Consider the following 16,555-nt stretch of genomic DNA (forward strand, 5'->3'; position numbering starts at 1 on the left):
TTAATACAACTGAAAAGCTCTTCAAATACAAGCCTATACTGCCAGTTCCCCAAGCAGCACACAATGACCTTGTCTATACAAAATGTAGTTCCCTGCTTTCTGTTTGCACAAGGAGCTTCGATGATCTTTGATTTCTATTAAAAAGTATAAAAATAACTTATTCTACATTCGGTACCCACAAATACATAGAACTGGCATTTAGTGTAGATTAATTTAAATAATCACTTGAATTTAAACATAAGGTTTTCTAAAATCACAGAATTCCCTTTAAGAATCTGTAAAAGTCTAGGTTATTCCAACCTTAGTTTAACGAAAGTGAATTATGCATGCCCTGATTGAATATACCAAAATTAAATTTGTAAAGGAAAAATAACAGTAACTTCTTATAATAGTTAATGCAAAGCAATAGTTAGATGCAGGTACCCTACTGAAGCTTGAATTATCCAGAAGGCAAATTAAGAAAAAACTTAACATTTTATAACATGAAGAGAGAAAATTTGAATCCATATACTGGAAGTGCTTCTGACTCCAAAGAATCTGCAGTGACTGAAGAAAAGTGAGCAAGCAAGGGACTTTGAGAGAGTGAGCAAGGGACTGCAAGAGAGAAGAATGCCTCCTGCATTTCTAATCTCTGCGTAGATTTTGAGAGTTATCTGAAACTTCAAAGAAGTTACAGTTCTTCCTTTGTCTCTTTATCACAGTAAAAGCCACATGCACAGTTCCCAAAGCTGCGGCGCAGCTTTCACGTGGAAGTGTTGAAATCTCTCATTTTTCTACTCTGATAAAGTTTTAGTTTTGACAACACCCCGTCTGGGATGGTGAAGCACTTCAAGGAAAAGTGCGACAGCCTAGGAGATGAACACAACTGATCATACCTCAGACTGTGAAGCTACCTCAGTGCAAACAAGATTACAAGTAGATGAATAGAACATTAATACGAGTATCACAGCAGTGAAAAAGGTACTCAGAGAGTGTAGCTTGAATGGAAAGAAAGAACTTGTGGTTTTACCACTAAGTCAAACAACAGATTCAATTATTATTTTTAAAAACCTGTATTATGTAAATCAAGAAAGCCATTAGAGGGAGAAATATTCTAGGTAGACTGGAATTTGGACTAACAAAACGTATTGGTCAAAAAGGTTGCTTTTCCTCTCCATCACTAAACAGATAAATTAGGAAACATTTAAACATGTACACAAAAAAGATGTAAAAATGTCTACAAAGAAGCAAGGGGAAACAATCTAAGAGCTGTTTACTTTGAGTGTGCATTATCCAGTAAGCAAATATGTAACGATCAACATACAATGCAAGCTTCATAAAAGCACTAAACTGAAGCATCAGTTTAAAGATGTAGTTCTGAAAACATTTAGAACTCCAAGGCCTTAAGAGAAAATATAAGTATGTCATTTCCCTTCAGTGAAGATTAGTGTAACATTCTAAGTATCACTGACATTTAATAAATAAGTTTACAGTCTATCAATATCCAACTAAACTGAATGGTATTCTTCACAATGAGAATCACCACAAGCAAAAAGCTGCAGAAAAATAACTCACCTTCTGTCTTTACAAATTCTCTACGCTGTTCAACATGCCATTGCATAATGAACACCTGTACATTTTCAGTTCCTACAGCCTATTTATCTTGACCACATAAACTGGCCCTTCACTTGCTGCATTTAGGTACCTTAAATATAACAGCTTCTCTCAAACACAAAAAGCTTCAAGCACAGAATGGTATCATCACTCCATTCTGCTCCAAACTGCTAATGGCACTGCACATCACCTTGGCATCACCCTTGACATTGATCACTTTTCCTCTCGTTATGCTGGTCTGCAAAATCTCATCAATACGTTACCTGTGCAGGAACTGCCTCTACCCTTCAGCTACAGAATCACTCCTCAGTAAACGTGTTTTAGATGCATACTTTAAGTAAAGGCCTTTTTATTTTTTTCAGTGACTGCTGAATAAACTTTCACAAGTCCCCTGAACAGAGAATAGTTTTCCAGCTCCATGTCTACTGAATTAATTAAAGTGCCTTTTCAGCCAGGAAGTCTGACAGAGAAGTTTACTAAATCCACCCCTCCCTCCCCCCGCAAAAGAAAGAACTACAGAAAAATGGGATCTGCTGTAGGTATACAGGACACATCACATGTACAAGCTTGATGAAGAGCAGAGGCAAGTTTACTGTCAGTCCATTCCTACCATCAAATCTGCCACCTGTGGAATCCTGACAGAGAAATGCATCAGTCTTCACACATTCACTGCACTTCACATATCCCTTTCCTGATGCACTGCATTACACACCACTCGAGCTATTCCCTATTAACAAAAAAAAAATCCTGCAAAAAGTTTACTCCACAATACACAAAATTATACCCTTAAAAAGAAAAAAAGCAATGCAGATCCACAAGTAGCTTCCAGTCTAGAATCAGATCCTTGTTTCTAAATTTTCAAACAGGATTTAGGTTAGCCGTGATTCTTAAATTTTGAACTCAAAACATAAAAATATCTTTAACACAAGCTTCGGTGCATTAAAAAATTAAAATAACTAGAGTCAGAACTGTGTTACCAGATACCTCATACTTTGTGAAACAGTATCAGTTGGTTTGTTTTTATTTTTTTAGAAAATATTGCCATAAGAGATCAATACTCTGTACAGTTTTTTCTCCCTGCAAGTTGTTTCCTTAGTACAATTCAAAAATATTTAGTGATTCTTTTGTGTAGAAAAAGCTGTAATTACATTCAAAAAATATTTACTAGACATTACCTTTTTCAAAAAATAGATTGTTTTTCTTAAACAAGAAGCATGATTATATACATTAACATTGAAATGGATTTAAATCTCTGCTTCCATTAGGACACTTTTACCTAAAAGCAGTATCTCACGACATTTCTACCAGTAGTTAAAGCAGCACATTAATAGTCAAGCCATGTTGTTACTGTAGCAACAATGATTTCTGGTAGCCATTTTCTTTCCAGCTTTAACACTGTTCCAGAGCCAACAGTCCTTACTGCAATCTCTGTTTAAACCCAAAGGCGGCAAACTGCTCAGCAGTTTTCTCTGGCTGCATACTTCAGATACCTCCCTCTGGATCACCCTCCTCCATCTAGTATACTTACCTCAGAGGATTCTCTGAGGCTGGGCTCGACACAATTTCAGTTGACACTAATGAAAGTGACAGTACAGTAGTCCACTTTTTTCTTTATTAAAAGATAAAGAATCACCTACACTTAAGAGACTGAACAGTTACAGACATGAAGAACAGCCATGCAGTTCATTATTTTAACCTGCAGGCTCCAAGAACATGGCCCAAGACAAGATTATCAGGCAGAAGGCTTATAGCCTTGGTCATTACACTGACAGCAGCCACAGAAAACCCCTTCTCAGGTCACACTTACAAAATCAAAGCAGATGCTGTAGCCAACATCTCTCTGAACTGTTTTAAGACAAAACTAGCATACAGATTCATTTCCAACTTCTCTACATTTTGCATTCTTAAAAATGACAATGCCTAGGACACTCTCCTGGCATTCTTAAGACTGCAATGAGGTTTTTAAAAAAGGTTGAACCTAAAATCCTACAGCTCCAAATTAGGGATGACACTATTTCATCTCCTTCCTTTAAAGAAATCTCCCTTCCTTGTATCGTAACAGTTTGAAAGAAAGCAATGCTGGGATGGCACTAACAGGAAACTGAAATATGTAACAGCAATGGAAGGAAATTGTGAACTGGTATCAGCACCTAAGTACCCCCTACAAAACAGGAGCCCAAGTCTGTCACAAGTTTGTTCCAGTTGAACGGGTAGCTATGCTGGGATCACTAGCTCTGATGCCTGCTGTTGTCTGTCTAGGCCATGTTTCTGACACTTCCCATAAACTATGGCAGGAAAGGGAATCTCTTCTTCATAGCCTCAGCAAAAGAGGAATTTTCTATGTGTGTAAAAAGTAATAAAAATTTCCTGGAGATTTCATGCACACGTTAACATTTCTGTGATTATCTGTAAACTTCTGCTTAGAAACTAGCAATAAATATTCAGTAAGGGCTTGAGGTTAAAATGAAGGCAGGTTTATGGCGAACTCGGAACTCACATTTTCCTGTGAAGGTAACCTCCAGCAGAGGACAGAGTAGACACTGGTGCATCAGTCTCTTTCAACACCACTACCAACTACCAAAGAGCCTGACTGCTTATCAGAGGACTAAGCTGTCACTACAATGAACGTTCCAGCATGAAGAAAATAGCCATATAATATATTCACCTAAAACTCCAGTATGGGCATTCTTCCTGCCATAGTTTTGTCCAAATAAAATACACACTATATAATCAGATGCAATTGCTGCTTATCAGATTTTAAATGAAGCTACAACATACTCTGATAACTAGGGTTGTATACACACCATTATTTATAATCTATGAAAAATCACTTTAGGGAGTCACGTATAGATCACCAGTAATGTAAAGCCTTTCCTTCATTTTGCAAAAGCCTGCTTTTGATGACAAAGGATTAGTTTTGGTGAAAGAGTAAAGTTAGAATATCACCTCGATAGCTATTGAAAACGTTTGGAATTTTTCAAATAAGAAAAAAACCATTCCTCACTAAGCTACTTGGTTTGGCATCACTTCAAGCTTCCAACACTGTCCATCATCTACATAAATAGGAAAAAATTATTTCCTATTTTAGATAAGCTATAGCAATGTGACATAATTAAACCATTTGTGTTTTATTTTTTACACCTTCATGCTAGATAGTTTCATTAGCTGGGGTTTTTGTTAGTTTTGTTGTTTTGTTTATTTTTTAAACAGGAACAACCCACATATAACTTCAGTTACACTACTACACCTGGCAAGCAAACAGAGGCAAATGGCTCCACCCACCTCTCTGAAATGTAGTTCGAGGCCACTGGCTACCACTTGCAACACACTGTTGAACCAGCCACACATCACCAGAACCACAGATCAGCTCTGACACAACACCCATGCCTCATTAGCAAGCTCCTATTATTCACAGCCCCCGTGTTCAATCAGACAGTGCCCACAAGTTTTATTACAAACACCATTCAACACCACACAGTACTGTTTCCTACAGTGTAACTTCCAAGTAGTTTGTAAAGTTACTAACCCATTGCTCAAAAACTGTTCAATGAAAAGCATTTTGCTATCAAGCAGATATTCTCAAGATCCACCCCAATGTCTTTCTATTCACATTATGTAGTGTCTTGAAAAGTACTATCTACACCTCATGGGCTAAGGCTGTATCAAATTAAGAGTATAAAACAAACATACACACAGTTGTCTCAAGTCATTCATATAACGACTGTTTCAGAATATAGACAGAAATTATAGGTTTTTTAACTGAGGCAAAGAACCTGTATGTTTCCCACACCTCCCCACACTTTAAAAAGCACATAACCCTGAGACAGAAATATTTTCTTCTAGCAAGTAAACAGCTTATGTTATTTGCACTAATAACAAAGCTTCTTAACGCAAATGAAAGCAAGCACCTAAGGTAAAGGAAACATTGCCATTGTCTTGGTCACCCACAGTTAAAACAAAACAAACACCAGAATACCTCCTGCAAAGTCTTCATAAATTCCTATCAATACTGACTAGCACATCCAAAAATGTAGTCACCTCTGTCAACAGAGGCTCTGTGCCTCCATTTAGGCCCATAAATAGGGCTTATTATTTGCCCACTAACTACCCCCAGAGCTACTTTCTCAGCTGGCTATTTCATAAACACACAAGTTAGATTAGCCCCAGTATTTCATGCTTGGTTTTGTCTGGAACACTGAAAAAACTATTATCAACACCAAATGCTTACAGGGTATCTTTGAATGTGAAATCTTCTGGTTCATATGGATTAAGAGAGAGGCACTTCTTATGTTCATGGATAACATACAGAAACATACTTAGAGCAATTCTGATAAAAATGCTCAGAACTTACTAAATCCCTACCTAATCAATTTTGAACAGCTTCAGAGAAAGCAAGAGCCATGAACTGTTAGAAGTGCAGAAATATGTTACTACAAATTTAATTTAAGAAATAACTGCCCCAGATATATGTGTATATCCACAGATACACAAAACTAAAAAAAATCCCAAAACCAAAAGAGAAAACAATGTTATAGCACAGAACTTCTCCAAAATCAGACTTTAGAATACCCTAACCAAACCTATTCCTTGACTATATTAAAGCCTCTGAGAAGACTGGTGCAATTTACAATATTTAGAAGAAAACAATGTGGTATTTGTGTCTTTTTTTTTTTTTTTTTTTTTAAATGAGGTACAGGCAGTCATAAAAGAAATACAAATTTATACTGAAGGCAAAACTTAAGAAAAGGCAAGGGCCTTTTGGGGTGGGTATATTTTTTGTTGTTTTCTGTTTTGGGCAGGGGGAGTTGCTTGGTCACGTTTTTTACACTAATATGGCTGTCCTTTTAAAAGAAAGTGTGAATTCTGAATAAAGAAATATTTGCAACAACAGGTAACACTTTAATACTTACCTGTTCTTTCAAATAAACTGTTGATTAACATCATACAGCTTCGGGTTTCATTTCTGAAAGCTCATTTAAAGTAGTAAGAATTTCTAATGAATCTATAGTGACAAAAAACATGAAGAACAAGGACAACCTTGAGAACGTCAAAGCCAGTGTGCTTTCTCCTGATGAAAATGGCATTCCATGACTTAAAGTTAAGGTAAAACCTTTCGGCAGAATGAAAGCAAAGTCACAAAATCACCCTGGGTCTGAGTATTGATATTACAAAGTTGGAAGAAGTTTTTGTGTCAAGCCAACCATGAAAACCACAACACAAGGTATCACTAATTAGTCCCGTCTTATATTTATATCCTCTGAAAATAATATGTATCAGCATGCTTCAGGACCAGCTTACTAGATAGACCTAGAGTCAAGTTTTTTGAAATATATTAAAAAGAACTTAATTGAAAACAGCACCCACCATCTTTAAAATCAAAATAATCACCTTGCAGAAGTCAAACCAGCCAAAATGGTTTGGTTTAACAGAAAAAACTCCAACTCACCATTAATGCTTCAAATGACATGAAGAGATGGTCTCTTGGGATAGTACTTTTTATGTAGAAGTGTAAACCCATTTCTCTAATTTCCCAGTAAAACTACAGAATCTGAATGTCTTCAGAGAACTGTACTAAATGCTGTTACCTTAAATACAGCCTTAAGTTAGAACTCTATCTTGTTCTATAACATAGTACTCTTATTTAGAGAATATAGATCTTAACTGTCTCTCTCTAAATGTCTATGAAGATCTATCTGGATACATAGGCAAAGGAATACAACATGTGTGCGCACACACACACACACACGAAACTCCTGCAATGATTACAAAAAAACCTCCAACAACCTCCCACTACAACACTGCATTTTTTGTGTGTTGTGGTTTAGCCACAGCCAGCTTCTGAGTGTCACATGGCCACTCACTCGCTCCTTGCCTCTGTGGTAGGACTGGAAGGAGAATCAGAAGATAAATGTAAAAACTCATGGGTTTGGGTAAGGACAGCAAAGGAAGAGGAAAAGACTAGCAATGGTACTTAGAATATACCAAGTAGGTGGTATATAACGCAATTTGCTCACCACCTGTGATGATGCTCAGCCCACCCAAAGCAGCAACAATGACTCCCTTTCCCTGTTTGGCAATGCCTTACAAACTGAGGATGATGTTATGGAACATCCTTTTGACTAGTTTGGGTCATTTGTCCTGGCTGTGTCCCCTCCCAGCTTCTTGTGAAAATTAACGCTATCCTAGCTGAAAGCCAGGGCAGTTTGTTTTTGACATAACCCCCTTGCTAGACCACCTCTTGCACATCATCTTCTCTGCTCACCTCTGCTAGAACTTCACCAGACTAAAAATGGAAGGCAAATTCCCACCCTGCTTTTAGTGTCTAAATAACATTTCTAAAAATGAATTATCACAGTACCTGCATGTTTTTTTTTAGAAATAGTGTGACTCTTCAGTCATACAGGAACCTGAATGGCTTTCTCCCAAATATCCTTTCTATTTTTGGTTCTCTTCCTTGTGCAGACATATGTAATGCCTGTTAATGCACATCACTGCTGGTGAAATTGTGAAAAGCAGCAGCAGTCTTACAACTGCAGTACAGAGATAGACCCGCATAAGAATTTTTTTGCTGGACCAGCGGTTCCTCTCCTTCAGCAGCACTTTCAGCCACATCTGTAGCAGTGAGAGTCACAGTGAACTTGGCCAGTCTCACCACCTAGCCATTCTGGGAACACGGGCTTGTCTTTGACAGGAACATGGCACTGAATACTACTGATACACCTACCTTACTTAAAAGCATTAACAAAAGGAAGAAAGGCCTGAGAGAGCCAGTGCTAAAGCAGCTCATCAGCAAGTCTACCACTTCTCATCACAACAGGTTGTTGTGTGTATGTCCGGTACATTAAAGGCTTTAACAGCACACAGAAAAGGCAATCGCTATCCCAATACATTTACAAGAAAATAAATCAGAAAAAACAAACTTTCAGGGGTTTCCCCAAAACAAAGATGTAGAAAGAGCATACAATAGACAGTATATATTTGGTTTACATAACACACAAGCAACCTTTCCAGCTCAGTTTCATCAGCAGTTCAGTCTACATACTAGACATGCAAGCACTACTCCCTCCTATCCTGTAAGTGCTCCAAAGTCTCTGGATTTTTTCCATCAAAGCCTATCTAGGTTAAGTAATCACCCCATGTACCCCCAACTTATCTTCACTCTTTTCCCCCAGAATAAAACTACCACAGCAAGGGTTTGGGTTTTTTTGTCAGTAAGTACCCGGTACTGGAGTACCCAGAGCGTTAACGGGTATTTTGTTCTCAACTTCCCCGAAGATGAAAAACTTTTTAAAGTAACTTCAGATTTCTAATATTCCTTGTAATCTGTACATAATGCAGCTATTTTCTGTTCTCAGTTTTTAAGTGTTGCTGAAGAACAGAAAAAGATAGGTGATTTCACTGATGTCAATATATATATTAAAAAAAAAAAAAAAAAGGAAGTATGAGAGGACAGAGTACCCACTTCACTGTGGGAGAGCTGGGAGAAACCAGCTGCAGAACTGTCACTTCCTACTCCCTGTGGTAGCACATACAATCAAAACTTTCTCACAGAACACACACTCCTAACAGCTATGGTATTAAAACAACAAAACCCAGCGCTTCTGAGTGAAGAAACGAAGTTATTTATATTGGAACTTTTCAGGCAAAGGCTGTCCTCAGTTGAAAATACAGTTTCTAATACCAAGCCAACTTAGTAACAACAAAACAACTTCTGGAAAAAACACTCCTCTCTCCTCCCCACCGATTATCACAGGGGAACACAGAATCTAATGTCTTTGGTGAAGGCTCCCAAGAACATCCATAAGAACACACGTTTATCTGAAAACAAAATAAACATAAATATAATACACACTTCAGTAACCTCTGTTTTGGCGGTTGGGAGCCTAATTTCAGGCCATAAATTCTATAAAGTTCCAACATTTTCTGACTGAAAAAGATAAATTTGGAAAATCAGAGTTGGTTTCTGAAACTCTATGGCCACAAAACCTCTGTATGTGCCTACGTCCAAAGAGGAAAAGAGGTATCAGCAACAAAAATTATAAAATTAAGGGCTTTTACAAAAAGTGTCTTTAGGAACTGTATCACCTTTACAGTGCTCCTAGGAGACCTGAGTGGAATCAGAAACAAACAGAAGAAACATTCAGAAGACAGCCACTTAAGGCAACAAAACCTGAAGTTAAAAACCCAACAGCCTACCAACACAACAGTCTATGAAAAGCAGCAAAATAAAACCCAAACAAAAAAACCCCAACATCATAACCGCCACCCATCACCCCACTGACTGCAGCCAGGCAAGAAACAGATACCTACCACTTCCTACCAGCAGTAGCAAGGAGCAGCTTCAGAGCTGCCACGCTTTAGAAGCAGACATGAGGAACGGCTTTCCAAAAGCTTTTCCCATGAGCTGTTGCATGCCTTTTCTGGAAAGAACCCATCCCTGTCCCCAGAGAGCCACACAAGGAAAGCAGGTGGGATAAAGCACAACTCATACTATCAATGCACCATGTTATTACTCTGTGAAGAGGCAGGCAGGAGGAATCCATCACTGCTTTCCAACATTAAAATGATCACATTTGTTAAGGAATTTCTCATTTCTTTCACTCAAACTCAAAAAGGACACATCAGGTAAAAGCCAGTAAGGAAAGGTAAACTATAGAAAACATGTACTTTGCACCTTGTTTTGCTTGCATTCTATCACTTTGCTGTGGAAAGTATTTTTACAAAGGAGTGCTAAAAGTTGGCTCAAAACCCCAGGAAAATTACAATGATCTTGATCCCCGTCTTCAACTACAACAGGATAAACCAATAAGGCACTTGCAAATACTTCCATCCTGTTTCCCAAGATGTATTCTTTCCCCCTCCAGCTGCCTTGCAAAAGCTATACTCAAGTACTCAAAGGCAAGCAAAAAATATAATCAAATACTCAGCAAATACTGTTCCTTTAGTAAAAAAAAAAACACCCAACAACAAACCCAAATTGCAAATAGCTAAAATGGCAACTTCTACATTTTTATTTTTACTAAGAATAAGACTGTATTCCAAACAAGTATCCAAAACCCCATAGCTTTTGTAAGTGTGGTAAGTATTTAACTTGCATCATTAAGCATACTGAAAATAGTTGTTGCACGCTAACAATAGGCCTGAAATATTCCGAAGCCCAGCAATATGACCTTTATTCTGGTTTCAGCAAGAGCCTCACATCCTCTGGATAAAGTTTCAAGAAATACTGAATTGCTAAACATCCTATCATGCTCCAACTAGTCGATTATATGTAAGATTAAGCACTCTGTATCAATCGATAAATGTCAACTAGAGATTTACCATTTCCAGTAGCTGGATTTAGCCATATCTCAAACCAGCAATTCCCATGCCAGGAGTATCACAATTACAGCTGCAGAAGTGGGAGTTCTCTGTATTACCAAGTTTGCTCAGAAATATTAAGTCAGTTAATGTTCCGTGTAACCAAAACGAACAAACCCAACAACCCAAAACAACAAATGCTAACTCACTGTTGAGGCGCTGTCATCCTTGCCCCCCCACCCCGTCCCCCACCCTCACTGGCAACTAGGGCCGTTGTTGCAACATTTTATCAATCTAACAGCTGCTGAGAACAGTTGAGCAGGGACTGAAACATGGCATAACTAGATACACGTTGATATTTGGATTATTTTATTTCCCTACTTCTACATTTAAAAAAACCTTGCTCTCCTCCAATGAAGCATCACTACTTATGAGAAAATACCCCAGGATTCTAGGTAAGCTCTGTAGAAGAAGAAATACCCTACACAACACTGCACTGCATGTTTGGTAACATGACTGATCCTGTGACTATCACACTCTTCATTTTCCAAAAAAACCACCACACATTAGAAGTTTATGCAAAATCATTGCACAGTTTTTATTGACAGACAGCTGTTATTTGATCATCATGTTACATCTCACAGTATGGATGCACTGCAGAGATGCACTTATTTGTGTCCACTTCATACCCTTGCCTACCTGAAGAGACGCCTTTCTCCCATTCCACGAACAGCGCGGGCACGGCTTCTCTACTGTGCCACTCGTGTGAATGGTTCCTTTGATTGACACAAGTTTTGATTTAAGGGACACAATGTATAAGAGCACAAAAGTGTATGTGCTTTTCTTTATAAAAAAAAAAAGTAAGCATGAAAACTTTATTTTTGCATGGTTCTACAAACTACATGAAATCCTTTAACCCACAGGAGTATCTTTGGTGTATCGGCCAGAATGACCCACATTCACAATTTCCTTGGTAACAAGGTCTTTTTCCAGCTGTATGAAGTTTGCATCTACATTGGTGGAAAAAAAAAGTGGCAAGGAAAAATGTTAAAAATGTTAATTACTCAAAATCAATTTATATTTAAAGTGCTTAAGAAGATAAATGGATATATTTTTAGAGAAGACAAAATTGTTTTGGTTTATTTCACTAGGGATTTCTTTACACGCTGAAGTTGGGTGGACGCTATATTCATCTAAAGGAATCAGGCTTTGGAGGCTATACCAACTTAAACCAGTCTCAAAGACAATTTAAATGAGTGCAACATTGTTGAGATATAACCTAATTTTATGAAATTATTTTCCTCCCCATCTCTGAATACATAATACAGTATAGGCACAATCCAGAGCACAGACAGAACTAATTGAATCTGGCTTAAAATAACTGTAACGTTAGCGCAGTGCGTTCTGTATTAACACAGAGGGAATAAAACAAGTATCTTAAGGCAGTCAGTCCTCTAGTAGCAGCATCACTTGAACCTGGCTGAAGACAAAAAGTTGTTCAAAAAGTAAAAACACGAGGGAATTGAATTCTCAACTACCCAAACAAAAGCAGCCAATCAGCAACTGTTCAAAGACCTTTAATTCAAACCAGCTTCAGGTGAAACTGCACAGCAAGTGACACAAATATTCTGCATTTTTTTCAGTTTTAAGTTCTGTTTTGCAAGTTGGTAAAAAAGTCTCAAAGTGTTTGAAATTAGCATGTGTTTGTGAACGTGCCAGTGTTTTATCACTATGGAGAATTTTATTCCCTTTCCAATCGCATTTTCTCCGTAAGTGACTTCAAAAATCTTTTAGTTTGTATGTGCTAGTAGGTTCTGCTAATACCTGCAAGAATCAACACTAACAATTCCACAAGGAATTCCAGGAGACAACCCTTGAATTTAGTGTCCATATTGAAATTCAGCCTACACTGTTATTTTAAAGTGGAAAGGCACTGCCACTATTGTTTAACATCCTGCCTATTCAAGTGCTGATCCTCCTATTTCAATCAACTGTTGCTGTACTAAATACCCTCACAAGGATGCTTTAAGTGATCGGGGCCTTTCCCTGCTGCTACTAGCCAGGTCACCTGTTGAGTCTGAAGACAGCACTATTCTCTTTTAGCTTTCACTTTACTTTCGTACAAGTTTTCCTACGCATATGACTTCTAGTGCTACTCAGTATAAACTAGATGCTGGATTCCATGAAACTTAAAAAAAAATTCAGATTACTATACCTTTGCTCCAATTTGTTAACAATGACATGTGCTGAGGAATTATTTCTTTTAATATAAAGAAATCATATAGATTACAGAAAAAATAAGAATATGTGCATAAAAAGATAAGTTTCTCTGGCGACATTAACTTCTTTTCCCCTCAGCAAAACTCCTACTCCTTGGGTACCTTTTTAACTAAGAAATTCAATTTGAGTGAGTGCTAGACATCAGAAGAAACTATTTTAACAGCATTTTGAAGATTATTAGTTTAAATTCTGATTGCAATTCTTTTATAACTCTGTACCACATCCCTCTGCAGTTATGTTATACAGGTCTGCAACATCAGCTTTGATTATAAGTCAAAGTAATAGGATTGTCACACTGCACTGCTCCTCCATGCACTCCAAACTCCTCTCCAATAGGAAAATTGCTGCATTTACTCTGCACCTAAGTGACCCACTAAAAGCTTCCCCAGACCTATTCTGCACTGTCTAATCAGCCCATTTCTTCTGCCCTCAAATTACCTGTCTTGCACAAGTCAGGTAGTGAAGAATTCTACGTGGAAGAATCGCATCAGGTTACCAAAACTCTGAAGCACTTCACTCTCAGCTGTGAAGAATCTTCTCTTTACAGATTTGTCTTATAATTTGAATGAAAATTTATTTTACAACTTGTGTTAAAAAAACATAATGCACAAGCTTCTCAGTAAAAGGTAGGATTCTGTGGTGGAATTCCAGAGATGCTTATCAGCTTCTTAGGAGTGTTTGCCTCATGTGTTAATTTATTAATCTATACAAAACGAAATGGCTTCTTACTCTAAAATCTGGTGCACATTCATTCCCCATATGCATCTGAAAGTGAAGTTCCATGACACAATCCTCATAATTAAATTATGTGCTAGAAGGGACACACACACACAGAGGAATCAGAATATCACTGCAAATGAGATTTTGCTTAAAGGGCCAGAGCTGTACAACACGGATGGAAACCTACTTTGATGTATACCATGCTTATTTTTTTCATTACCATCCTGATTTGTCAGTTTATAGCCCACACTATCCCAACAAAAGTATTTCCAACAGACTAAAGGTTCTGTACGAGACACAGGAAGAAAACTTTCTAGACTTCAGACAAATTACATTGGTCAAGATGATGCTCACCACAGAAACCCGATGTAATACAAACTTTGTCAGAGAAAACGCCAAACCCTGCAGCAGCTGGGAGCCCGAACACACACGGTTTTGATACCTGAACTGTTAACTTTTCCTTCGCTGTTGTAAGCCGCCCCGGGAGCCCCGCGCACAGCAGACGGCGGCACTGCCCCGGTACGCAGGACACACCGGCCAGTCCCACGGCGGGCCAGGAACTTGCCAGCCCTTTGTAACAGCCCTGTACGCTTCAGAACCGCCCTGCTTCATGCCAAGAAGGAAGAGAACGAAAGCGGGGGGTGCATCACACGTTAATCGCTGACCTAGGACAGCGGCGGGCAGCCGCTCCCCGGCTGACCGTGAGCCCGGGTGGGCATCACGTGTGGAGACCCCCACTAGGGAGGCGAGCGGCAGCGAAGCGGCGGGCGGCAGCGCGCAGGTCCGCCCGGCAGGACTCGCTGCGCCGCCTTGGCACGCCGGGGCAGGCGGCGGGAGGGGACCAACGCCTGCCGGAACCCCCCAGGGTGACCCCAGCCGCCCCCGAGCCGCGGCATCCTCCTGTCCCGGCCGCGGAGGCACCGCGCGGGGCATTACCTGGCTCCCCGCGCTGCCGGCGGCCCGGCCCCGGGCGGCTCTCCCCGCGCCCTAGGCCCCGCCGCGGCGGCACCGGGCTGCCCAGCTCCTCCGCGCCTGGCAATGGCGGCGGCCCCGCTCCCCCCTCCCAGCTCCGCGCTCACTGGCTGCGCCGCTTCATGTGACCGAACAAAACCCTCCTCGGCACAGCCCTTTGTGTCCGGCCCGGCCGGGGCACCGGGGAGGCCGCTCGCCGGCTCGGGAAGGGAGCGACGGCGGGGACGGAGGGAGGGCAACGAGGAAGGGCGGGGAGGGGAGCACCTCACCCGTCCGCCCTCCGCCCGCCGCGCCGCCGCCGCCTCGGCCCGGCCACTTACCGCGGCGCGGGCGGTTGCGGCCGAGTCGCGGTGCCGCACCAGGTCGGAGGCGGCCGCCATGTTCCCCGATGCGGCAGGATGGAGGCAGAGCCGCCCTCCCCGCCAACCGCCGCTAGGGCGGCCGGCTCGCCACGCTCGCCTCAGCCCGCGCCGCCCCCGCCCCACGCGGCGCCGCGCAGAGCCGAGCGGAGCGGCGCGCGCCCCCTCCCCTCCCCTCCCGGCTGCCTGCGGGGGGCGGGGAGACGGCATTAAGGGAGGGGGGGGAAAAGCGCATAACGGGAAACTCACGGGCTCGTCGGGGTGTGCGTCACGTTGGGGTTACGTCCAGCGCGGCGTCATGACGTCACCACGCAAGCTCCCCGACCCCCGCCACTCCGCGCGCGGCTACACACACACAGAGAGCCCCACACGCACACACGTCTCGGGCGACGGAGCGCGCATGCGTGCGGCCTTCCCGCGCCGGCGCTCCCCAGCCCCCCTCCCGCGTGGAGCCGCTCTGCCGGGGGCGGGGGGGCGCGTGCCCCCTTCCCTCCGGCGGCAGGTGTGCGACCGTTACCGCCGCGCGCGGCTACCCCGGGGCGGGCTGCAGCCCCGGTCCCGCAGGCTGGCTTCGCCGCGGGTCGCCCGCAGCGGGGCTCTGAGGGCAGGACGGAAATGCCTCCCGCAGGCGGGGGGTCGATTTCCTAAAAGGCCCTTCTTCGGAAGGCGGGCTGCCAGCGCGGCCTCTGCCCGGCCGGCCGGCCCGGCCTCCCCTCACCTGCGCTAAGCCACTCGGGAGCGGGAAGCCGGAGTGTCGGTAGCTCGGCGGTGCCTTTCCACGGAAAGTCGGAAACTAGGTCAAGTGCTGCAGGAGCCGTACAAAGGCGCCGGCCGTGCCAGTGGGAAAGGCAGGCTCCTGCGACGAGGCGCGGCGGTGATGTGAGGGGGAGACAGGGAACCTGAAAGGAGAGAGGCGACGTGAGGAGAGGGAAGAGACCAGGGGGTCATGAGGACACTGGGGAGGAGGGAAGTTCTGCTCCACTGCTTTCTCGGTGTCACCTCATTCGGTGCCATTTTTCTCCAAGATGAAAGCTTCTGATGGCAAACCCCAATTCCAAAGGGCATGGATTCAGGGGAGACTAGTAAATAGGTAGAGACTGCTTTGATAAATTAATTTTTTTCCGTCAGATTTGCTAAGCCCAGAGGATTTCACACTGGAGTGAGAAGTTGATTAAGGCAACATTAAGAGGTGTGAGCAATCGTCACTGCAAGCTCACAAAGACAACTGAGATTTCAAGAGAGAGGAAAAGGAAAAACAGCACATATAAATCAAAAGAGGGGAACAGGTACAGCCAAGAACTGTCAATCATTCTGGCCTCTATTCCCAGAAA

At 41.9% G+C, this 16,555-nt stretch overlaps 1 protein-coding gene across 2 annotated transcripts in view; it reads right to left on the reverse strand.

Moving 5' to 3' along the window:
* ZNF644 (zinc finger protein 644) overlaps positions 1 to 14,938 on the reverse strand; it is a 46,807-nt gene extending 31,869 nt beyond the window's left edge. For both annotated transcript variants that reach the window (XM_084266133.1, XM_084266132.1), the window contains exon 1: positions 14,830 to 14,938. The gene's annotated coding sequence lies outside the window, so the exon portion shown is untranslated. The remainder of the gene's footprint in view (positions 1 to 14,829) is intronic.
* Positions 14,939 to 16,555: the final 1,617 nt, after the last annotated feature.

The sequence above is a fragment of the Gallinula chloropus genome (genome assembly GCF_964237585.1).
Source record: "Gallinula chloropus genome assembly, chromosome: 6".
Taxonomy (NCBI): Eukaryota; Metazoa; Chordata; class Aves; order Gruiformes; family Rallidae; genus Gallinula; species Gallinula chloropus.